Consider the following 26142-nt stretch of genomic DNA (forward strand, 5'->3'; position numbering starts at 1 on the left):
TTGTTTGTTTGAACGCGCTAATCTCAGGAACTATTCCAGTGGTCCTAATTATCAGATTTGAAAAATACTTTTGGTACCTATTAGATTGCCCACTTATCGAGGAAGGCTATATAATATCATCCCGCTTAGACCAATGCGGGTAAAACCGCGGGGCACAGATAGTCGACTATAAAGTCAGTATAATTTCAGTATTTATACTCTAAGAACAAGCATATTTTGTATGTCACAAAGTTAATCTCGTGCCTTTTATACCTACGAATCTATGTTGATAATACTGTGATTTCAAAGACTAAAATTGTTACATTGTAATATTATATTGGTGGTAGTAAGATAAAAAAAAATGTTGCGTGGTTTTATGAAACCACGGTAAAAGTGAAACTGTTCGAACCACGGACATGTATCAAGATAGACTAAGCGAGTGTATGTACTTCCCGTGTCCAAACTAAGATTATGAAACTTACTTGACGCTGGCCTACACTCAGTCCGCGCTTGCAGTTCGCCAAGGAAAGACGTGAAGCTGAATAAAGTAAAATGCCGAATTACGCCGTTATAAACTGTAGAAACTCCACAGCTGTGAGTAGCCGAGTTAGCAGAGATGTTCCCTTCCACCGGTAAGTAATTTTCTAATCAGAATATGCACTATTTATTTTTAAATCAAATTAAGAATATCTGTGGAAAACGATCGTGACAAACACGGATACCAAATCATACGAAATGATTCGGAATACATTGCGGCTTTTACTTGGCACGGTAAAGATCGAGTCGTATGATAACAAGCAATGAATAGCGTCTTCTCATTTTTCTGTTCTCATTTTTCTGTCCAATTTTGTGGTTAGTGATGTTCATTTGATGCAACAGTTCTCGATTCTAATCGATTTTATAATCGAACAGAAAAATGATAATTTGAAGGAGCAATTTTTCAGAAAAAAAGGCATAGATTTTTTTTGTCAAAACTCCTTATTGCTTAGGCTATGTTTGTTTTTTCAGTTTTCCAAGTAACCCGAACATAAAAGAAAAATGGATTGATGCAACGGGACATAAAGATTGATTGATTGACAGTTTCATTACTTTCTTTCGATGGCCTCTCTAGTACGTAGTGCACGGTAACTCAATGGGCATATGTAAGAAAAAGCTAAAACACATTAGTTTACTTGTTAGAATATTAAAAGGTTTATAAATTTATTTTATCATTCCTCTGTCTATGGTAATTATCATTTTTCTGTCTTGAATCGATTTAGTAATCGATTACGATTCATTTATTTAATTACCTCTTAGACATAGATCTAGTTTGATCTGATTTCTTTCGATTTACTTCGATGGGATAGGACGATACTAGAATCGCCGCGCGAGTGGCGTCCTAATCGATTTAGCGTAAAATGAAATTACCATCACTAAAAAGCGCTCGTGACGTCATAACGCGTCAAGGTCAGTACAAAAAATATGACACGCTTGGTTTTCATACAGATCGCGGTACTTGCGTAGTCTATCTATGTCTGTGGTTCGAACGGTTCCGAACACTGCTTTGTGTAGCGCATGTCGCGTGACGGTCGGCTGCCGAGTAGGTATACCTACTCGGCAGCCACGATACACGCGACATGCGTTACACCACGGACATGTATCAAGATAGACTAAGCGAGTGTATGTACTTCCCGTGTCCAAACTAAGATTATGAAACTTACTTGACGCTGGCCTACACTCAGTCCGCGCTTGCAGTTCGCCAAGGAAAGACGTGAAGCTGAATAAAGTAAAATGCCGAATTACGCCGTTATAAACTGTAGAAACTCCACAGCTGTGAGTAGCCGAGTTAGCAGAGATGTTCCCTTCCACCGGTAAGTAATTTTCTAATCAGAATATGCACTATTTATTTTTAAATCAAATTAAGAATATCTGTGGAAAACGATCGTGACAAACACGGATACCAAATCATACGAAATGATTCGGAATACATTGCGGCTTTTACTTGGCACGGTAAAGATCGAGTCGTATGATAACAAGCAATGAATAGCGTCTTCTCATTTTTCTGTTCTCATTTTTCTGTCCAATTTTGTGGTTAGTGATGTTCATTTGATGCAACAGTTCTCGATTCTAATCGATTTTATAATCGAACAGAAAAATGATAATTTGAAGGAGCAATTTTTCAGAAAAAAAGGCATAGATTTTTTTTGTCAAAACTCCTTATTGCTTAGGCTATGTTTGTTTTTTCAGTTTTCCAAGTAACCCGAACATAAAAGAAAAATGGATTGATGCAACGGGACATAAAGATTGATTGATTGACAGTTTCATTACTTTCTTTCGATGGCCTCTCTAGTACGTAGTGCACGGTAACTCAATGGGCATATGTAAGAAAAAGCTAAAACACATTAGTTTACTTGTTAGAATATTAAAAGGTTTATAAATTTATTTTATCATTCCTCTGTCTATGGTAATTATCATTTTTCTGTCTTGAATCGATTTAGTAATCGATTACGATTCATTTATTTAATTACCTCTTAGACATAGATCTAGTTTGATCTGATTTCTTTCGATTTACTTCGATGGGATAGGACGATACTAGAATCGCCGCGCGAGTGGCGTCCTAATCGATTTAGCGTAAAATGAAATTACCATCACTAAAAAGCGCTCGTGACGTCATAACGCGTCAAGGTCAGTACAAAAAATATGACACGCTTGGTTTTCATACAGATCGCGGTACTTGCGTAGTCTATCTATGTCTGTGCGTTACACAGACCAAAAAGTTTGAGACGATGTAATAAAAGTTTCACTTTAATAAAAGTCATGGTTCAACTAAGTACAGAGGTTTAAACAATAGATATGGATCTATTGTTTTGTAAACATGTTTTGTAATAAAAAAATACGTTTACGTTTTAGACCTGGTTCTTAGTTAGTTCGTGTTTTGCAATAAGACGGTAGATGTTTAAGTTTTAAGGAATATGAAGCAATTTGAATGTGGTTACATTTAATATTAAATCTTGTACCTAGCAATGTTTAGTAGATATAGCAGTTGTCTAGATGTCTAGTTCTAATGCCGTGCTTAAATTTGTAGCTATGAATTTCAAATTAGTTATCAGCAGTAAATAACTAATTTTAGTTGCCTTTGCTATCTCTGTGGTGTCTGGTAAGAAACATCTCAACAAAACCAGTTCGCAAGACCATCTATTAAAAGAAGATACATATAGAAACAGAAATACATAAAAAATTAACGTAAAGTTACTCTTATTCTCCATTGGAGGTTTCTAAATTTAATGAAGCTTTCTATTTAGTGATTGAATACTATTTATTTATTTTTTTATTGTATGACTAGATTTCCGCCCGCGGCTTCGCCCGCGTTTGCAAAGGAAAACCCGCATAGTTCCCGTTCCCGTGGGATTTCCGGGATAAATACTATCCTATGTGTTAATCCAAGTTATGTGTGCTAAATTTCATTGTAATCGGTTCAGTAGTTTTTACGTGAAAGAGTAACAAACATCCATACATCCATACATCCATACATCCTTACAAACTTTCGCCTTTATAATATATATTAGATAGGGAAGCGCTGGACCACGATCACGCTTGATGGTAAGCTGAGATATGGTCTATGATGGAGCGCGCTTCCCTAGAAGGTACCCGTTCACTCTTCGCTTGATTTTTCATCTAAAATTGAAACAGGTACCTAACATCAGGGAACATTTAAATAATTAGTATATTCACGCTCATTCAGAACTTTATATTACAATGGAAATAGTTATCTATACTAATATTATAAAGAGGAAAGGTTTGTATGTATGTATGTATGTATGGTTTTCACGCATAAACTACTGGACCGATTTTGATGAAATTTGGCACAGATAATCTTTAGACCCTGAGAAAGAACACGGCTACCTTTTATTGCGAAATATGTACCAGGGGCGAAGCCGGGGCGGACCGCTAGTCACATATAAAATGCGTTCATGCTATAAAATTCCGAATCGCATAGTGCTGATGTATATCATGTATTTTTAACGATCAATTTAAAATACTGGCAAAGAGACAGTTTTATCTCAAAAGTAAGAACATTTTTATTCAAACAGTTGTGTACAACAACCGTATAAAATAAATTTTTATAGTATACTAGTGGTCTGCCCCGGCTTCGCCTGTGGTACCTACATGTTTAAACTATCCTATCTCTCAAGTTGGATCGAACTGCACATGGTGTGCGAATTTTATTATAATCGGTTAAGTGGTTTAAGGAGTCCATTGAGGACAAACATTGTGACATGAGATTTATATATTATAGTACCTATATAACATTTAATTGCAACCTTAGTGATAAATTATTTAAATGAATACAGTATTTAGATTCATATAACCTTTACATAACACGCGCGAGCGTTCGTAAAAAAGGAAAACCTTTGAATTCATAATTATTCTAAAGACTTCGCGTGTAAGCTTAAAGCTCCTTTAGTAATTCCGTTTGCCTTTCTTTAAATATACCAAATATACGTTGCGTGATTTTTTTTGTCTATATCTGATTTTGCTCGAGAGTATTAAAAATCAACCTAATTCAATTTTTTTTTTCATAGCATTCTTTTTCTTAATAAGAAATTTTTAAAGAAAATTAAAACCAGGTGGGATTCGAACCCGCGTCTTTCTGATTAACTTTGTTTAGATTCAATGTTAATCAATGAATAATAACTGTAAGACAAAAATAAGAGGTCAAGGAAGAAATTGTTTGCGTAAACTTCGAGAACGAAAAAAATTCATTGGAGTTGAGAAATTCGAGTCTTCGACAATTCATAATATTATTATAAAGAGGACGCAAATTGTGTTGTGAAGTCAGTTAAAAATCTAACTATAAAATACTTAAATTACTTGTGAAAGTTGAAATTAATATTACCTTTATATCCGCATTCTTGTAGGAAAAGAATACATTGTTACCTAATGCAGTGTGTATAATTTTCATATTTTGCGAATATTTATAAAAACTTATAGAAGTTACAAGCTTCTCTTTCTTGCAATAACGAGAAAGTGATATTTTTATATCTACCTAATATGCATTCAGCAAGCAACTGAATTCAATTCTGTTCAACCGTTTCGTAGCTAGAGGAAGATCAACAAGATGTTCTAAAATAACCAGAAAATCTACGAATAACGTTTTATTCGTAGCAGAAAACCAAGTTTACGAGATGTGGAAGTAAATGAAGTAAAATAAAACAGAGATAATACAAATTTATATTTATTTTAGTATCCATTGCACAAAATTTTACATTTTCGGACAGATCCGATATCTTTTGAAAACATAACAAAATTTATTTGTTTATCATTACCAATATTTAACAAAACTACAACACATTATTTTGTGTGTTTATTGTACGTGAGTATTAGGTATACATTCAGTAATTAAAGACTATTCAACGCATTTTAAACGAGATTTATTCACTATAGCGTTTCCCCGTGACCACGCTCACTTATCACTGTAGGTAAAGTTTTCGAAACTTCATGTTAAATCATAATATACTGAATAAATCGTGTTTAAAATACGTTATGAGTTTTAATTTCTACAACAAGATCCTTACTAACGTAAATTAGTAAACTTAGAGAAACATTATACATTAGACAAGATTAAAAATAATATCACTTTTTCGTTCATAATGTTCGAAGCTATTTATATAATACATTGTGTATTTTACATTTCTATAGGTTAAAAAAAAATACAAATGACAAAATACAGTCATCACAGTATATTAGAGTATCATTAATCTTCTGTTCAATACAGACGAAGCTTAGTTCAGTTCACCTTTAATATATCAGGGTATTGAACTTGTACTGGAACGCTATATTAATGTATTTTTTATATTTGTATGCTTTGACATATGAAATATAAAACAACTAGCTGTGCCCCCCGGTTTTACCAGCATTGCTCCGCTCCTGTTGGTCTTAGCGTGATGATAGCGTGATGTGAGCCTTTAGCCTTCCTCAATAAATGGGCTATCTAACACCGAAATAATATTTCAAATCGGACCAGTAGTGCCTTAGATTATTGCGTTTAAACAAGCAAACAAACTCTTCAGTTTTATAATATAAGAATTGATTTAAAACATCTTCATACATGTAAGAAATAAGAGGACATCTATAAAAAGGTAGAGCCTATTGGTATAAAAATCATATTACATATTACAAAACATGTGATACAAATGTGAAATTCTTAATCAGAATATATTTTATTGACTAGGTACTTGTATTGATCAGACAAAAAACACATAGGTACATATCGAATTGTCCTTTTAGAAGCTACATAACAGACGAACAATATCATGAATATAACGCTCCACTATTGAGGAAGAGAAATATTTCTTAACTTATTAAATTATATGCAAAAATGTCAACTCAAAAGAGGAAGTAGGTCGAATCCAATATGAAAAATTCGATTATCCAGAGACACGACGAGAGGTAAAGCCAATAAATTCTGTAAAAATTATAGAAATCTGAGCCTTTCAGAGGATTAATGCATTGACTTTTCCTTGGTTTATTACACCTTGAATATCATAAAGGAAAAATCATTTTCCCTGTAAATTTAATCTAGGTTTCTGTAATATTTATTCAAATGTTTGTTGTTTATAATAATTCAATTTGCTTACCTATCCACTATGTTTTTGTATAAGAAGAATAATTCATTAAACAGTTGCGAAACTATTGTAAAACAAATAATTGTTGGATCGCAAAAAAGCACTCGCTATGCTTTGCATGAGTCGTGCAATAAATATCTCAGGAAAAGATAATAATATTATACTAAAACAATACATATATTATTAGGTATTTATGACGTATTTTGGAACCTAGTAAATAAGAATACAAAGTTTTCCTGGAATCCAAGGAAAGCTTTATCTATACTAATATTATAAAGCTGAAGAGTTTGTTTGTTTGTTTTTTTGAACGCGCTAATCTCGGGAACTACTTTTCCGATTTAAAAAATTCTTTCGGTGTTAGATAGCCCATTTATCGAGGAAGGTTATAGGCTATATATCATCACGCTACGACCAACAGGGGTGGAGCCACGGGGGTGAAACCGCGCGGAGCAGCTAGTAGTAAATATAAAGCTTTACAATGGTCGAATAAAAACTCTCAGTGTTCAACGTAATTAAAGGAAGCTCAATAAGTACAGATAATTAAAATTGAATAATGAAAGTAGAAAGAAAATTGACTATTTAATAGTACACTACGTTTTTAAATAATTTCAGGGCAAAAACCAGTAATCATAACATTTTTGACTCCACAGACATTTGATTAAATTCTGACCATTCGTACACCACAAGGAACATTTAATCAACGTGAAACCTTCAAAAATATTTACATGCATGTAATTTATGCATTGCGCAGTACAGGGTGTGATATTTTTATGGAGTCTGATACCATAGGCGGGGGTTGCGCGGGGCGGTCCCGGCACAAGCGACTCGGCTGCCGCGCTGTGCGAACGTGCCCTAAGCGCTAACTAGTGATGTGTCGTGATGAGTGACGTTTGATAGTGTTGTGCTGTGTACCAGGAATACGTTCCGTATGGTGAGTAACGGATTTTTATGGTGATATTTTTTTTTCAGAAAACGTTGATTGTAAAGTTCAAGTTGTCAAGTTCAGGTTCATATTGCAGGTGGTAATGATATTTTATTATTTTATTGTCCGTGTTATTAAATAATATTTACTATCAATTTATTTATTGTAAAAACAATGCTTTAATTATCTGTTATTGCTCAATAATCATTAAAATATGACAATAATTTTTTTAGGCACCAAAATCAAATTAATAATTAATTAGTTTATTCTTATAATAAAATACTATTATTTATAGGGACAGTGTACATAAAAAATAAAATCTGAAAGTTAAAACGAAATTAAATATTTTAACAAGAAGATAAGAGAGCTCTACGATATCTTACTCGAAAATGACGCTAGGCAATTAAATAAAATGGAAACGTGCAACAATTATTAACTTTTCTTAATTTTCATTCATATTTTTTAAACATACTGTATTTTTGGATTGCTTGCATAATACTCCGCCTCTTAACCTACTTAACATTTAAAATCGTATCGTAAAAAGTAAAATTAACTGGCAGTCCTCATACTATTTATAATAATAGTGAGACAAATAATAAATAGTAGTATTCAATCGCCTATTAATAGTCACATAAATAATATATAGTAAAAAATAATGTAATTATTTTAATTTTGTAAATAATATTTTTATTATTATATAAAATTATTATATATTATTAATTATTATTTACAAATCCCATCATCTTTTACAATGATCTTTCTTGTATCCCATAAAGATTCGGAATCCCATTTTAGGAAACGCATTTCCCACTAATACTTGTTTGTGATGTCTGTCACTTGCAGGTGACGCTTTTCTTTATCCGACTTCGCTAAAAATAATGACGTGTTATGGTTAGAAAGCTAAAAAAACGGGGTTAAGCAGGGGCGAGCAACTAGTATTTAAAGGTATATAATAATAAGAAGACTACATCCATTATTATAAAAGTAATATAATAATATTTTTCATTTACAATTAATCAAATTAGTGTGACTATAAGGAGATTTTTTCATAAATTCAATCAACAGTACAATATAACAGCAGATTTAATCCATACTAATATTATAAATGCGAAAGTAACTCTGTCTGTCTGTCTGTTACTCAATCACGCCTAAACTACTGAACCAATTTACATGAAATTTGGTATGGATATATTTTGATACCCGAGAAAGGACATAGGATAGGTTTTATCCCGGAAATCCTACGGGAACGGGTTTTTCTCTGAAAACACGGGCGAAGCCGCGGGCGGAAAGCTAGTATTCAATATATTTAGAAGCCTCTTTTTTCAATATATCTTTACATATTCTTTCATCCTATTCAGTCAGTTGGAAAGATATTGCTGTAAGAGGTACAACCAAAGTCTACGATTATTATCTTTTGTACTTAAAGAAAATCGTTTTTTCATGTATTTATTGCACGAATATTTACTAGAAGCATGTTTACCTATACAGTAGTGAAGTCCCGTATCCCCGTAGTGGGGTAAGGGGCAGATGCATTATGCATACATCTGTTTCACTGATCGATTTTCTTTAGGGACAAGTAGGTGATCAGCCTTCTGTGTCCTGCCAGACCGAGACATTTTTTTTTTCTTCGTCTCCACCGGGAATCGAACCCAGGACCCTCGGTTATACGCTCACGCGTCAACCACTGTACCAAGGAGGCGGTCAAAGACGCATGTTTAATAACTATTAATAATAACATAATAAACGATTAGGTTATATTTCATAACACTTACACTTATCTTTCGGTAGGTAGATCTTTATTTTATTTTTATTTTATTTTATTTTTATTTATATTTATTTATCTATTTACTTTTAATATGAATAATGCATATACATTATCATACCATATTAGTACTTATTTTTGACTTAGAAACATTTAGAAACAATATTTTCTCATGAATATTGAATACTGAATTCATGAAAAGTGAAAGCTAAAGAAATAAATTTTCATTATAAATAATTGCCATAAAACCAAAAGTGTCAAATTTAAATTTTCATTGCTGCTTTTAAAAATGCGGGAAATTCCTAAAATTTTCCTTTTTATAAATAAATCAAAATACTGTAGTTTTAGTAATTGTCGCATATCCACGCGTCGAGGATACTTCATTGCGGCAGTACTCTAATGATGTCAGTGTTCATTACAAAAATGATATCACGTAAATGGAATAAACTAAAAGCATAATTATTATTGTTAAAGTAATCTATCTATATATGTATCTATATCTATATATTATATAAAATTCAAAGGTGACTGATATAGTGATCTATCAACGCACAGCCCAAACCACTGGACGTATCGGGCTGAAATTTGGCATGCAGGTAGATGTTAGGACGTAGGCATCCGCTAAGAAAGGATTTCCTGAAATTCTTGCGGGAACGGGGAAAAACGGGGATGCACGTACAAAGTCGTGGGCGGAAGCTAGTCTATTAATATGATTAAAACAGAGCAACTATACAGATTAGTAGTGAGACAAAATGCAAATTTATGTTGTGTACATTGCCATATTTGCCTGGTTTGACACAAAATCAAAACAAATTTATCTATAATATCAATTTAAAATTATATAATTTAACAAATCATCATAGTGATGCATTTATATATTTTGACATAAATTCTTGTATAAAATCTTTTTGTTTGACAAAGAATACAGTGTATCTGCCATCTAGATATAAGAGAGAACTTGCTATGTTAATAGCATATAAAATTATTAACCAGTCTGATACATGTTCAGTAGCAGACCATCGATCTACTATAATTTTATGTAGTAGTAATTATATACATCAACCTAGGTTAAGTGTTGATAGACAAACTAGCCCTAAGCTAGATTTAAACTAGTATGTAAGACAACAGCTAAGCAGCCTTTTTCCATTGTACATCAAAATATACAAGGCTTGGCTAGCAAATTGTTAGAAATAGAATTATTTTTAAATCATAATAGAATTAAAATATTTTGTGTAACAGAACATTGGCTTAAACAATGTCAGTTGTTAATAAATATTGATAATTATAAATTAAAAAGTATATACTTTAGGACAAATGCTATTCATGGAGGTTCTCTTATTTTTGTACATAATAGTTTAAAATGCAAGGAACGAACTGACATTGTTAGCCTTTCTGTAGAACGCACCATTGAACTGTCCTGTGTTGAGCTTGAGCGTTACATTATTGTTTGCGTATACAGACCTCCTTCCAGTGACTATAATTTGTTTGAGACAGTCATGGAAGAAATATTAAAGCGTTTAGGCAGGAGTAAAAAGAAGGTAATAGTATGTGGTGATTTTAATATTGATTTACTTTCACACACACAAACGGCAACACGAATAGTTAATTTGTTTCATTCATTTAATCTGTATAAACTTTTTGATGAGCCCACACGAATAACACCTACTTCTGCAACTTGTATTGATAATATATACTGTGATTGCAAATGTTTAGAAAAATATATTCTCAACACGCTAACTTCGGATCACTGTGGCCAGAAAGTAGTTTTTGAATGGGATTGCATACCTACATTTAAAAGAATTAATGTTAGGCCTATAACTAGAAAAGGCATTCATACATTTAGAAATAATATTGATAATAAACTACCTGACCTGAATAATCAATCCTTTCATAAAAATCCTTGTGAAATGTTTACAAATCTTTTTAAGTTCATTCATAGTGAATATGAAAAAATATTTAAAATTAAATCTTTAACTATTACCAAGGATTTACCATTCAGCCAATGGGCAACTCCTAGTATACACAGATGCAGGAACGTTCTTTACGAGTTTTATGGTATGAAACAATATAACAAAGACTTGTCGTTTCTTAGTTATGTTAGAAATTATTCAAAAACATTTAAAAAAGTTTGTTTCACTGCCAAGAGTTTGTATATCAGAGACAAAATACGCAACTCTGACAATAAAGTTAAAACGGTTTGGACAATTATTAATGGTGAATTGGGCAAAATCCGATCAAACGATAGTACCATAAAACTTGTCAACTCTGGTAGGGTCATTGACAAAAGTGCTGATGTTGCGCTTGCTTTTGAAGATTTCTTTAGTAGTGTCCCTGCTAGTTTAACTAAGAATTTAAATTCGTCTTCAGCGCTTGCAGAGTCTTTATTGAGGGATCACGTTGCTGAGTGTAACAAATTATTTGAATTGCGACACGTGACTGCTGATGAAATTGTTAAAACCTTTAAAACATTAAATTTAAAAAAAACCTGTGATCTCTGGGGTATGTCTGTAAATTTAGTAAATAATATCATAGAAAACATTGCCAATCAACTAGCGTTTATATTTAATCAGTGTTGCGACTGTGGTATATTCCCTGATTTACTAAAGTTTAGCAAAGTTATTCCTTTATTTAAAAGTGGTGACCAAGAAGACAGTAATAACTATAGGCCAATTTCCATATTACCAACTTTGAGCAAAGTCTTCGAGAAACTAATTTTAAACCAATTAAATAGTCATTTTGCATCAAATGGTTTACTGCACGCCAAACAGTATGGTTTCACAAAGGGGCGCTCTACCACTGATGCCGGAGTAGCTCTTTTGTCACATATATACAAAGCATGGGAAAATTCAAAGAATGCTTTGGGGATATTCTGCGACCTTTCTAAGGCTTTCGACTGTGTAGAACATTCCACTCTATTACGGAAACTAAATTTTTATGGTATCAAAGGTTTAGCTCAGGATCTCATAGCTTCATATCTTCAGAACAGGGTACAAACCGTTGTCGTTAATGGAGAGAAATCTCGCGGTGCGCCGATTAACATAGGTGTTCCGCAGGGATCTATCTTAGGACCGTTTTTGTTCTTAGTGTATATTAATGACCTACCTTATTATTTGCAGGATATGTGTGAAATAGTACTGTTTGCAGATGACACCTCATTAATTTTTAATGTGGATAGACATGACACAAATGTTGACGAAGTAAACTCTGCTCTTTTACGCATATCCAATTGGTTTAATGCTAATAATTTACTATTAAATACAAAAAAAACAAATTGTGTAGAATTTATCCTCCCAAATGTAAAAAAGGTGAAAAGGAATATTATTTTAAACGGGGAGGTATTATACCCTGTGGAATCGACTGTTTTTCTTGGTTTGACATTAGATGAGAAGCTTCAATGGGGGGCCCATGTTACCACCACCGCTGCTAAGCACAGCTCAGCTGCATATGCAGTTAGAAGAATAAGGCATCTCACCGATGAAGAAACGGCTAGATTGGTTTACTTTAGCTACTTTCATAGCATAATGTCCTATGGAATTCTGCTATGGGGCAGGGCTGCAGATATAGAAACTATATTTATATTACAGAAAAGAGCCATACGCTCTGTATATAATTTGCGTGCTCGAGACTCACTAAGAGATCTCTTTAAGAATACTGGTATCCTTACTGTACCGTCGCAGTATATATTTAATAATATTTTATATGTACATAATAACGCTTACTTACACACAAAAGTAGGAGATAGACATTGTTATGACACAAGAAACAGAAATAAAATTGAAATGCCATTATTCCGGCTAGCTAAAGTTAAAAATTCATTTATGGGCCAAGGTATACGCTTTTACAACAGAATTCCTCATAATATTAAAGAGTTAAGTAGTTCTAAATTTAAATCTTATATAAAAAATGTACTTGTCAAGAGAGCCTATTACAGTATTAAGGAATATATGGAAGATAAAAACCCATGGAGGGTTGTCGCGTAAAAACCACAGGACAGTTCTTTGGCATATTATGATAATATAATATTATGATATTATTACATATGTAATTTGTAAAATTGTAAATCTGACATGATTAAAAAGAGCAACTATGGAGTTTCTTGCCGATTCTTCTCCGTAGATACTGCTTTCCGAATCGGTGGTAAATGTTAAAATATGTACTTAATGACGTTTCAAAAGTGCTTCTAGAAGAAGTCTAATTGAATAAATAAATGTTTGAGTTTGAGTTTGAGTTTGAGATCCTTGCTGGCAGTTGGCAAATAATTTTAATGTATAAGAACTATTCAGAAACACTCCTAAAATAACTATAGTTAAATTATTTTAGAGTTTGAATAGATCAATATGAGAAGTAATATCTGTAGAAGTTTTGGCTACGAATTTATTATAAAGTAGGTACCATCAAATATGCGAATTGAAATTATTTTAATTGTAAAGTTTGAAGACAGTTATAGGTATAATAGTTTTGTACGAATTTGTTGAATTTACATAATATCTGCGGGCTTCTCAGTTATGAAAGCTTTTATTATATTTCTTACTAGCTTTTGCCCACGGCTTTGCTCGCGTTATAAGTATTATAATTAATTAGGTATCGTATTTATATTTTACTAGAGGTCCGCCCCGGCTTCGCCCGTGGTACATATTTCGCAATAAAAGGTAGCCTATGTCCTTTCTCGGTTATCAAAATATCTTCATACCAAATTTCATGCAAATTGGTTCAGTAGTTTAGGCGTGATTGAGTAACAGACAGACAGACAGAGTTACTTTCGCATTTATAATATTAGTATGGATTATAATTAATCAAAGTGCTTTCTTAGCGGATGCATACGTCATAAAATCTGTTTCATACAAACTTTCATCCCCTATTTTATTCTGTTAGGGGTAGAATTTATCAAAATTCTTTCTTAGCGGACGCCTACCTCCTAACATCTACCTGCATGCCTTTCAGCTCGATCCGTGGTTTGGCCTGTGCGTTGATAAATCACATGTCAGTCAGTCAGTCACCTTTGAGTTTAATATATTTAAAAGATAATTGAATAAAATTGCCAACACGTAATAAAATACGTAAATTAATATAATAATAATTGAAACCATTATGATACCTATTTGATATAAAATACACAATTTAGGGCCGATTTTTCAATGCTTGGATAAAACTTATTCATCGAATAATGAATAAAACTACCATTATAAGAACGTAGGTAGGTATCTATTCTAATTTCCTGTATTTGAAAGTTTGCGTGACATTTTAATATTATCGTGTAATACTTTATTGGACGGATAATTTTTATCCAAGCATTGAAAAATCGGACCTTAGTCAATTATATTCATTTATTTAACTAGAAGATAACAACATGCTATAAACCAAATCTTCAATAAATCACACTTCATATTTTTATTCATTCAAACCATTCATTCACTTCGTATCTAACCTCATATATCCATACTACTCTCATGAAGCATTTCAATTTGAACGAATAAAAATGTATTCGATATTCGAATTTAAACCGCGAAATAGAACATTTAATTAAAAACCGCTAGCCGAAGTTCGAAAACTCTTGTAATTTAAAGCGCTTATAAGAGGCAAAAGGTATGAAAGGTGAATGAGTTATTTCGTTCATTCGTTCAACGGTTAAGGATTGATTGATCGGCTTTAGGATCTGAATTCTAGATTTGAATTTAATGCTTTACTTTGATGTATTATGATGAATACAGGATGATAGTATATTTTTGTTGATGGTGCTACATTACGTGGAAAAATTGTTTTAATGTGAAAATAATCTGTAATGCGAAATGCGTTTGGTATGTGAAGCAATTCAATTATTATTTTTGTACAAAAGTTATTTTGTAACGTAGTATGCAGTTTTTTAAAATAAGTTTCGGATTAGGTTTCATAATTTTTTCGTGGTAATGTAACTTGAATTTACTACTAGGTATTTATTATATATTTGCAAGGGACAAAAAATTTATTCACTATTTGTCATTTTTTATGAATTGCAAAAAATGTGATTGATCATTTAAATTAATATAGAAACGTGTGCATAAAGCTCTCTAACTGATAATTAACGAAATTGGTTAAATCACTCGCAAAATCGTTTATAAAATTCATACAATTTTCGCAAACCTGTTAAAATAATTAAATATACCGATTACCTTTCTATCTTGAATTGAAATCAGTTTAAGTACGTAGTTATTCTGTGAATGCCATCTCAAGAAAAACGGTCAAGTGGAACTTAATTAAAAAACAAGCAGAATGTATATTTTTATTGAATCTTTAGTAGATACTTATCAAAGCGTTATCTATTTAAGCTGAAGAGAGATTTATTTTTAAAGAAATTGAAATTCATTTTGAGAAGATTTATTAATTTGGGACTGTGTTTTCTTTAATATCATATTTTAATTTTTAAGGGCCGATTTTTCAATGCTTGGATAAAACTCATCCGTCCAATAAAGTATTACACGATAATATTAAAATGTCACGTAAACTGTCAAATACGTGCAATTAGAATACGTTTTTAAAATGGTAGTTTTATACATTATTCGACGAATAAGTTTTATCCAAGCATTGAAAAATCGGCCCTAAGTTGTCTAAGATGTTTTTTAGTTTCAGTTAAAATTAAAGTCATGATTATTATAATTTTTCAATTTACATTTGTGGTTTTATAGAATGAATTTTGGATAAGAATTAAATATAACTAAGTATTAATTTTAGCTTTAAATTATTATACTTGTTATTTTTTTATGTGTATGTGCTGTGAAGTATTTAGTATCGTAATTGTAAAAACTATAGAAGAACTTTATCTACAACTTAGTAATGCTTAATAATTTCATAATATTAATTGAAATATCTCTAATTTCATTATATTAATTGTTAAATCAAACACAGTTTAAACAAGATATATTAGTGCATGGAACTGGGAACATCATTTATTTATTCAATTAGACTTCTTCTAGAAGCACTTTTGAAACGTCATTACATATTTTAATATTTACCACCGATTCGGAAAGCAGTATCTACGGAGAAGAACCGGCAAGAAAAAAATTAATTATTAATCACAGTTTGTTACAGTTTTGAGGTTTTGTAATTATCATCTTTTGTCATATTAACATTGTTAATTTGTCATTTTAATTTGTTTTCTGTAGGTACATAATTGCTGACAGTTACAGTTTCAAATTTACTAGCCTCCCGCCCACGGCTTCGCCCGCGTAGTCAAAGGAAGACAAGTTGTTTGCAAGCCTATCCTATGTTGCGTATCTGTAGCTATCTTTATAACAAATTTTATCCAAATCGGTTCAGTGATTTAGGCGAAATATGGAATTACTTTCGTATGTATTATATTAGAATAGATTGTTAATATATTTTTGCTTGTTTACACATTTATTACAGCTACTATTTACAGTTATGACGATTCGGAAGTTCTTTAAAGAGACAAAGTTGCAAGAAGAAATGTATTTGATAAACACAAACAATCGTTAAAACAAATTATAGGAACTGTTCATTGCTTTTCGTTTGTTAAATAAAAGCTTGCTACGTTGGAAATGTTTGAGAAAATTCTGGAAAAACTTACACTAATGGAGTTGAAGATTCGAAATAAAATGAACAATTCTAATAATATTCTTTTCAGTTTAATTCAATTTAAAGTTGTTGTTTTAATTGTTTTATTATTATTTCGCAAGGCAATAATGTCGTGTATATTTTGAATCATAAAAATGGTTGTTTTTAAAAATAACTTGACTTTTGATTGATTGTAATTAACTACTAACTTAGATTTTTATATTAGCCGAGTGATGTTATTTAGGTTTTTTGAAGTAAAACTATCGGGGTCGGAAACTTCGTCTTGATCCTATCTATATATCGAAGTCTATCTATTTGGCAAATTTCATTAAAATCCGCACAATTTTTACACGATTCAGTAAACAAAACATGAACTTTTATATACTAGGTACTAGGAATTCAATCAGGGCAACCGACACAGTTCAATATTTGAAATAAAACTAATCCATACGTATGTATGAACTTAAAATTGGATGTATCAAATAACGAAAGCTCCATCACAATTAAATCGGTTTGAACGGAATTGTTTTAGAAAAATGTTCGTTTTATTTGAAGTAGAATATTTATTTAGCAGTTCACAGCCCGCGGATTATGGGCACTTCACTTACGTTATATTGCAATATATTATATCTCATGCAAATATTATTATCTAACTAATATTATGTATATGTTTGTTTCTCTATCAAGCGAAAACCACTTAACAGATTTTGATGATATTTGGCAGTGGTGTAGCTTATGAACCAGAATGTCAATTATAAGCTATAGAAATAATTCCTGTCGAATCGAATGCGATCGAATCCGTGCGGTTCTAAAGCATGTGACTTTTCTATGTATAAAATTCTCGTGTCACAGTGAAACTAAACTCCTACAAAACGACTGGACCGTTTCTTTGTTTTCCAAAATAATAATATGTAAATAACTGCGACGCAAATTATTTTTCATGCCAATCATGATAATAACTCATAACTATTTTATAGGCGAAAGTTTGTATGGATGTATGGATGTATGGATGTTTGTTACTCTTTCACGTAAAAACTACTGAACCGATTACAATGAAATTTAGCACACATATAGAGGGTAACTTGGATTAACACATAAGATAGGTTTTATCCCGGAAATCCCACGGGAACGGGAACTATGCGGGTTTTCCTTTGAAAACGCGGGCGAAGCCGCGGGCGGAAATCTAGTAACTCATAATTTTCTGTTTATAACAGCTAGTAAACACATTAGTTACGTATACATATATTTTATAAATATCATCAATATAATATAGGGTAAAAGTGGGATAGATGCCGCACTAGGATAGATGCCCCATTTTCAAAAAACCTCACTTCCCAGAGTCCTGACTACGAATTAATGATTTAAATAGGAGCTCATATCACCCCGAACCTCGTGTACGCATGAGCTGTTGTTTGGTGAAGACGTGTTTCGCTAGTGCGTGTTATAATATCGGCGGCGAACTTCACGAACACGTTAAAATTTAAAAAGGTTGATATTTGCCTTAGCATTACTTTATAAGTATTAATAAATTTCACTATATTTCTTATTATGTCTATACACTGGTTCATTAAGTACAAATCTAAGTAAAAATAGTGGCTCTTTTGTTTTTATTTAATAAAAAAAAATACTGGGGCAGCTATCCTTATCAAAGAGTATAGTTGCCCCTTTTTTTTCGAGGGATAGATGCCCTTAGGGGCCTCTAAGGGCATCTATCCCTCAATACATATGTACATGTTATTATCGATAATCACAGGTACTGTTTATATTTTTACCTGATTGCGTCAGAGGTTTTCTCTATGTTAACCGATTTTACTCGTTTAATTTGCTTTTTTTGTTATGTTTACTTACTTATTAATGCTCTGCCCTTATACTGATTGTAGGAGAACCACACCACGAAAATACAAACGAAATGAAGGAGGGCGAGCGCAAGTATATTCTTGGACAACAGAACAACTATGTGAACATGACATTTGCTGGTTTATCATATAAATTTTATTAGATTTCGCTTTTATAGAGTATGTAAGGCATCTATCCCACTCTGCAGGCATCTATCCTCCTTAGTATTTTCATGGTGGGGCAACTATCCAACTAGGTAGGCATCTATCCCCAAAAAAGGTGTTCTACAAAAATATTTATTACACATTATCTATAAATGATAGGATAAAAAATATATATAGTAATTCAAAACAGATAATTAACCTAGCTATATTCATACAAAGTGTTCGTATAAGATTCATGTTTTTAAAATTATGAGGCTATTTCAAAAAGTGGGGTATCTATCCCACTTTTACCCTACTTTGGTGATGGCACGTCGATTCATCTAAATTGCGTGACGTGCCGATGCGTGAAATATCATATTGACAGAACAAAAATGACTGATGCCATATTATATTTTGACACTCAATTGCTACGAAGAAGAAGTAATTGAGAAAATATAATTGGAAAAAAAAGACTGGATTTCGGATTTGGTGAAATATCTTATAATTTAAACAAAATTCCCTGAAAATCGATTTGCGTGTATGTCATGTATTGTTTATGAATGTACTTTATTAAATTGTAAATTATAGACTATAATTAATATTATAAATGCGAAAGTAACTCTGTCTGTCTGTCTGTTACTTAATCACGCCTAAACTACTGAAGCAATTTTCATGAAATTTGGTATGGATATATTTTGATACCCGAGAAAGGACATAGGTTACTTTTTATCCCGGGAAAATGACGCAATCCCGGAAATCCAACGGGAACTATGCGGGTTTTTCTATGACTGCGCGGGCGAAGCCGCGGGCGGAAACCTAGTAGGCCATAAATTAAGTTCGTATCATTGTTTAATTGTTTTGTGACTTTTTGCAACTATTAAAACGCAATAAAAAATAACCACAGAACAAAATGTCGTAGTAAATAACTTATAAGTCCATTATAATGCTACAGTTCATATTCTATAGATGATAAAAAGTTTTATTATAACACACAATAAGTAAGAAATGTAAACTGTATCAAGAAACTGAATTGGCCATTGAATAATATAATATTTCTGACTTTCTACATACGAGTAACATAGAATCTCATACAATATGAAGTTACTAAGTATCTTCTCCATTGGTTCGGAATTTTTCTTTGAAAACTTCTTAGAAATAGTTTTCCCAGTCTATAAATATAAGAATTCAATTCAAATTCTTATCACACTGACAAGCTGACCCGGAAAACTTTGTACTTCTTCAGAATTATTAGTTGCTTCCATAGAAATGTTTTTTTAAGGCTCATTTTTAACCAGCTTTCTCTCACGGCTTAGCCAATATGAAATTTGGTTTTAAAAGAATTACTATTGAGTTTTCGCTCAGAAATTATTTCTGGGATAAAATCAATTTTATGATAAAAAATTGTTTTGACGTTCTAAACAGAAAAACGTGTTGATGTTTTTTAAGCACATTTGAGCATAATATAACAAGATGCACTTAATCATCGATATTTGAAATCAAGGACATTCAGATAAATTATATATTTTACTAGCTGTGCCGCGCGGTTTTACCCGCGGTTTGCTCTGCGGTTTGCTCCGCTCCTGTTAGTCTTAATGTGATGATATATAGCTAGCGTTCCACAAAAAATGGGCTATCTAACACAGAAACAATTTTTCAAATCGGACCAATAGTTTTTTTTTTATATATCAGAGCAAGCAAAGGAGCAGATGGGCCACCTGTTGTTAAGTGGTCACCACCGCCCATAAACACTTGTAACACTAGAAGTGTTACAGGTGTTAGTTCCTGAGATAAGCGCGTTCAAACAAACTCTTCAGCTTTATAATATTAGTATAGATAGTAACATCAAGATCAAACAGTACTAATCAACAAGTCAACGACGAAAAGATAAACCGAACATAATATTATGAAATACAATCCAATCGAATTATTTGAAACACAGCGAAGCGTGAAATTACACATTTTAATCATTTACTTTCAAAGGAGTAGGCTCAAAGATATTTGGGGTATTGTTTAAGGGTTTCATACAAAATTTTGCTCAAAGGCTTCAAAAGTTGTATCTAGATTATGTTTTCAATGAGTAGGTTTGAATTTGATGTTTTTCGCTCAAGACTGGGATTTTGAGAAAATACACAATTAATATTAACCTTTAACCAGTGACGTGAAAAATGTATAACACTATACGGGACATGACGTCTGACAGACTACTACTTTCAAAGTAAATTTTAGGCATAAAATGTAATATGTACGTATCAAAATTGTGTTGATATTTAACCATCGGTATGTAATAAAAGACACAAAACTAAATACAATCAGCTTTTATTATAAAATTAAAGAAAAAACAGTCATTAACTCTATCTAGTACTATTCAGCCTTAATTGACTTGAGATCTCCATTTTAGCCTTTTAATTGACAAAACACAAGTAACATTTGAAATTTAACATTTTTTACTTAAAATCTAATCAATAAAGAAACGAAAGAACAAAACAGCACTTCTGAAAACAAAAATATAAAAAATTTGACAACCGCTCAACTTTATATAAATCACTGGCAATTTTTGCACAGGGGGCGAGAACATTGCAAGCAAACGGGATTAGAACACCCGACACACGTGTAAATTGTCATTCTGTGTAGTTTAGGTGGACAAACCCTACATGCTCTTCGTTTACCCTGACTTGGCTCATGACTTTGGTCACCTTCTTCGATCATATCATCCCCCAGAACTCGCTTTATCACTAGTCGTAACTCCCTTGGATTGACTGCTGATGACACGTCTTTGCATATGTGGTATCACTAGCAAACGGGCTAATGACTTCAAAAAATCACCTCTATCGGCAACCTTAGGTTGATACATGTTGTATAATATATAGGCGTTCATGCCGCTCAAATCAATAATGCGGTAGAATAAAACCATTGGCCACCTTCTCGTTCGGCGGCTGCTGGAATAATTGGAGCACTTTTTATCAGCTTCGTCTACACCACCTTTGGTTGCATTGTAATAAAGAATAATTTCAGGCTTTTTAGTATCCTCATCAACTTCGTTGTTGTGATGCATTGAAGACACAAATATCACAGCTCTATTTTTTTTTGGGTACGTACGAGCACAGGGTCTTTTCTTTCGTGAAATCGTGAAACGTGATATTTTTTTTCATTGTACCCACATAAGCCAGTGAATTTGTGGCAGACAATTTACGTTTCCTATGATTTTCCGCCATTTTGCACTGAAAAACAAAAAAATGGTTTAAAAAACATTTGTATGACAACTAGGGACATTTAGCCTGACAGACTCCTTTAGATTTTGTAAGTGTTTTTACTCACGTGTTTTACAACCGACGACAAGTCCGCTTCGTTCCCCGATCGTTTTAGCACTAAAACAGAGGCTACTGAGAAGCGGGGTCGCGGCAGGCGGGGGGAAGTGACCAATTCTGAGAATTTGTAAAACACGCGACGCCTGTGAGACTCCGCGTCACTAGTTAAAGGTTAATAATATATATAAGGATTTGTACGTAGAAAGTTCAATTTTCTGTTTGCAAGTTGAAATATATAATTCTTATATATTTTGTTCAGAAATTACAATAAGGAAGGCAATTATTGAAGTGAAACTTCTTTATCGGGGTTGGACAAAAATTTAGTGTAACATTTTTGCGTTACGACGTACGCGTGGCATTTTTACGTTACGCCGTACGCGTGACATTTTTGCTTTACGCCATACTCGTGACATTTTTAAGGTCATAAAGAATTTTCACTTCTTACGTGTGTACTCTAATACACGTATACATTTTTTTTAACTATACTTGCGATAATTCTTATTAAAATAATTATTTTATTATAATAATAATATGTAAATATTTACTCTACCTAATTTTCTTCATTCATAAGATACTTAACGCTTAACGCTCTTATATAACATTTACCTAAGTACTAGAACAAGTTAGTTATACGCATAGCAACAGGCAAAAGAACCTTAAAATATATTTTAGTTAAGAATTTAAATAATGTCGTTTGTGTAAAGACTGTCTCTAGAGAAATCAAAGGTACTTACGTAGAATTTGATCAGAGAACCGAGATATCTTAAGCGAAAGAGATTTATTGTTTAAATGCTTTAAGTAATGTCGTTTGTTCTCAAATACTTGCGATTATAAGTGGCTGATATGACTCGAAGCTTCTATATACATTTGTATGGAGTGGATCGTCTCTTAGCCGATTCAACCAAGAATAGGAACGTCAATGACCTAGCTGTGTTACCTACATGTCATTTGAAAACCCCTTTTATGTTTATAACATAAATTCAAATGCAAATTCTTTTATTAATTGCTTGAACACGTACATAAGATGTTTTGTATTACAAAGTATTGGGTAACAGTGTTCGCCATGTGAACTGGCATGCAATCGTTATTACTTATTACATATCGATACCTTTATAAAAAATAATTTAACTTAATTGAAATAGTAGTAGTAGTCCCAATTCGATTAAATACCTGATAAAATTATGTCTATATTATTCTAATGTCACAGTTTAAAAATGTCAGCGTGTTTAAAAAAAATAACAAATAATTATTAATCGATAATAATTATACTCTATTTAAGACTATATGCTGCACGATGTAGCTTTTGCTTAACAAAGACAATTAATTGGTTTGAATTCAAAGCTATAAGGTCACAATATGGCGCTAAGTCAATTTTATTCTTAGTTGGATCGCATAGTATTTTAGAGCAGGATAGTGACTCAATATTTCACATAGGTTTTTTAGAATCAAAATTCTGATATGTTGAGCCTAAGTTTCATTGTTGTCAGTGCTTTGGTCGATTTTCTATCGCCAGATGGTTGTAGTTAATGACCCAACAATACAGTGGCTAATGTCCCTATATAAATGACGCAAAAGGATCTGGGTTCTATCTTCAGTACGAGGAAATGTTTTAGTTCATACCTACATGGTAGAGTCTGGTGGTTCTTAATAAAATAGGTTCTAATCTTAATACTATTATAAAGGCGAAAGTTTGTAAGTATGGATGTATGGATGTATGGATGTATGGATGTATGGATGTTTGTTACTCTTTCACGTAAAAACTACTGAACCGATTACAATGAAATTTAGCACACATATAGAGGGTAACTTGGATTAACACATAGGATAGGTTTTATCCCGGAAATCCCACGGGAACGGGAACTATGCGGGTTTTCCTTTGAAAACGCGGGCGAAGCCGCGGGCGGAAATCTAGTACATAATAATATTATAAAGTATTCTTCATAATTATATTATTCATATTTTTTTTTAAAGTACAAATTATAATTGTAAACCTTTACAAATAAATTAAATATAAATATTTTGCACAAAAGGCGGCCTTATTGCTGGACAGCAATCACTGCCAGGCAACCTGGAAACCAAGGAAAGTAAGTACGAAAGTACGTATTTACCTAAAAAGAACATATATTATATTATTCACTTAGGTATTATGACTGAGTTTGACGAAAAAGTACATAGATTAATAATTGACACGTGTTGCTCATAAACTTACTCGCTAGAAGTACTTAGTATAACTACCAAACTCCAATTCTCGATACACGCAATATCCCTCATAACATAATTAAAATCCTTATAATAGATTGCTGATTACACTACCAAACTTCCTTGTCTCTATTTAGAAACAAGCAATGTATAATTAACAAGAATTACTATCTTATTATTTCGCCCACGTCTTCCACAAGCGTGTAATAATACATAATTATTATAATTCAACACCATAAATTAATAATAACAACAATTGACTTGAAGAATTTATCATTTTCAAAGGAATAAGGAAGACGTCAAATTTACGATACGGGTATAACAGGAAAATTGGTTGTGTAGATTTTTTATTTGATCAATAAAGGTTATCGTGGTTATTATTTTTTATTCAATAGTTAACTATGTACTTATTTTACTACTTTATTGAGTTAGTTTAAGATAGGTTCCTAATAATTTTATATATGTACAATAGATTAAAGTATACCGTGAAACCGTCATCTTCCTAATATTTCCCTGAATATAAGTCCTTTCAAGGATTTAAAAGTGTGGCGATAGATATAATAACCAAATTTGATTCCTTATCCTATTACAAACACAAACAATATAAGGAAAAATAAGAAGGAGTTTATTTATCTTCAAATACCGGCAAAATACCTATTATACACCAGTACTATAAGTGTTGACCTCTTAACATCAGGTCCACCTACTCTTTTGCTTGCTCTACAATAAATAAATAAAGTAATGTAACTTTATAAGAGCAAGTTACACTGCTGCAGTTTAAAATGTCTTATTAAATAATATTCTATAATAATTATGAATCCCCGTAAATATCTAATTAATTTACATAAATTCGCTTAATTTTTCACATAGTAAGTTTGAAGCTTGACATGTTTAATTTTACTAAATTGTACGTTTTATCGATAAAAAACATAATATTTCCCATACATTTAATATAACTGAACCGTGTGCAAAAGTAGAACAGGCTCCAACTATTTGAGACAGCAATAAATTTTACAATACTGTTTAAATCATAGGATTATTATCACTGTTACAGATACATTTGATAATGTGTTAGTTATAACTTTTTATAACTGTGAATAGATTTTATTAATAAATTTGTTTTATTACTGAATCTATCAGCTTAGATTGGAGATAGTTATTGATATTTTTCTATGATTAGACATTAAAAATATTTGTTCGTTCAATATATTTTATCTTCAAGATCAATTTTATGAATGGATCACATTTATTTATAGGTAATTCGATTTCATCTATTTTCATTAAAATATATTCGTTTCTTTATTGATCCTCTAATTTTTCTTTTGCTCATAAATTTAGAATAACTTAATAAGTTATGAAAGTGTATTCTTTATCGTTAAGAATTTGAAATTAATGAAACCCTAATATGAGGCTTTTTTTTAATAACACGTAAGTAATACTCTCATATTTTATCCATTCTTGTGTTTTAATTATTGGTCACAAAATCTAATACTATTCGTTTATTTTACTAATATACATATCTACTGTTTTATATAACAGCTATTCTCAATCAAATCACTATTTTCATTTAACTACATACTCATATCAATTCCGAAATTGTTACGAACGTTACCTAAAATAACATTAGACTTTCCAAAGCTTGATTTCTGGTAAACTTGTTCTAGTTTGATAAATCAACTTAATTTATTCTACACTCAATAACTCAGGCCCCGGAATCACAGACACAATAGAAAATCTATTGTGTCGTGGACCGATCGGGCCGTTCGGGGCTCAATGGGTTAAATATTTTTCTACAATGTATATCGACTCATAAATTTCTCAGAAATTTACCAAAGTTAATGTT

At 32.0% G+C, this 26142-nt stretch overlaps 2 protein-coding genes across 2 annotated transcripts in view; both read left to right on the plus strand.

Moving 5' to 3' along the window:
- LOC149897024 (uncharacterized) overlaps positions 1-26142 on the plus strand; it is a 50752-nt gene that overhangs the window by 22910 nt on the left and 1700 nt on the right. The gene's annotated exons all lie outside the window — the stretch shown is intronic.
- Positions 7401-26142, plus strand: part of LOC149897025 (uncharacterized) — a 43034-nt gene continuing 24292 nt past the window's right edge. The window contains exon 1 of the mRNA XM_090116946.1: positions 7401-7515. The gene's annotated coding sequence lies outside the window, so the exon portion shown is untranslated. The remainder of the gene's footprint in view (positions 7516-26142) is intronic.

The sequence above is a fragment of the Colias eurytheme genome, chromosome 26, assembly GCF_061535395.1.
Source record: "Colias eurytheme isolate Ceu_HAF_F1 chromosome 26, ilColEury1 Martin Lab GWU primary, whole genome shotgun sequence".
In the NCBI taxonomy this organism is placed as follows: domain Eukaryota; kingdom Metazoa; phylum Arthropoda; class Insecta; order Lepidoptera; family Pieridae; genus Colias; species Colias eurytheme.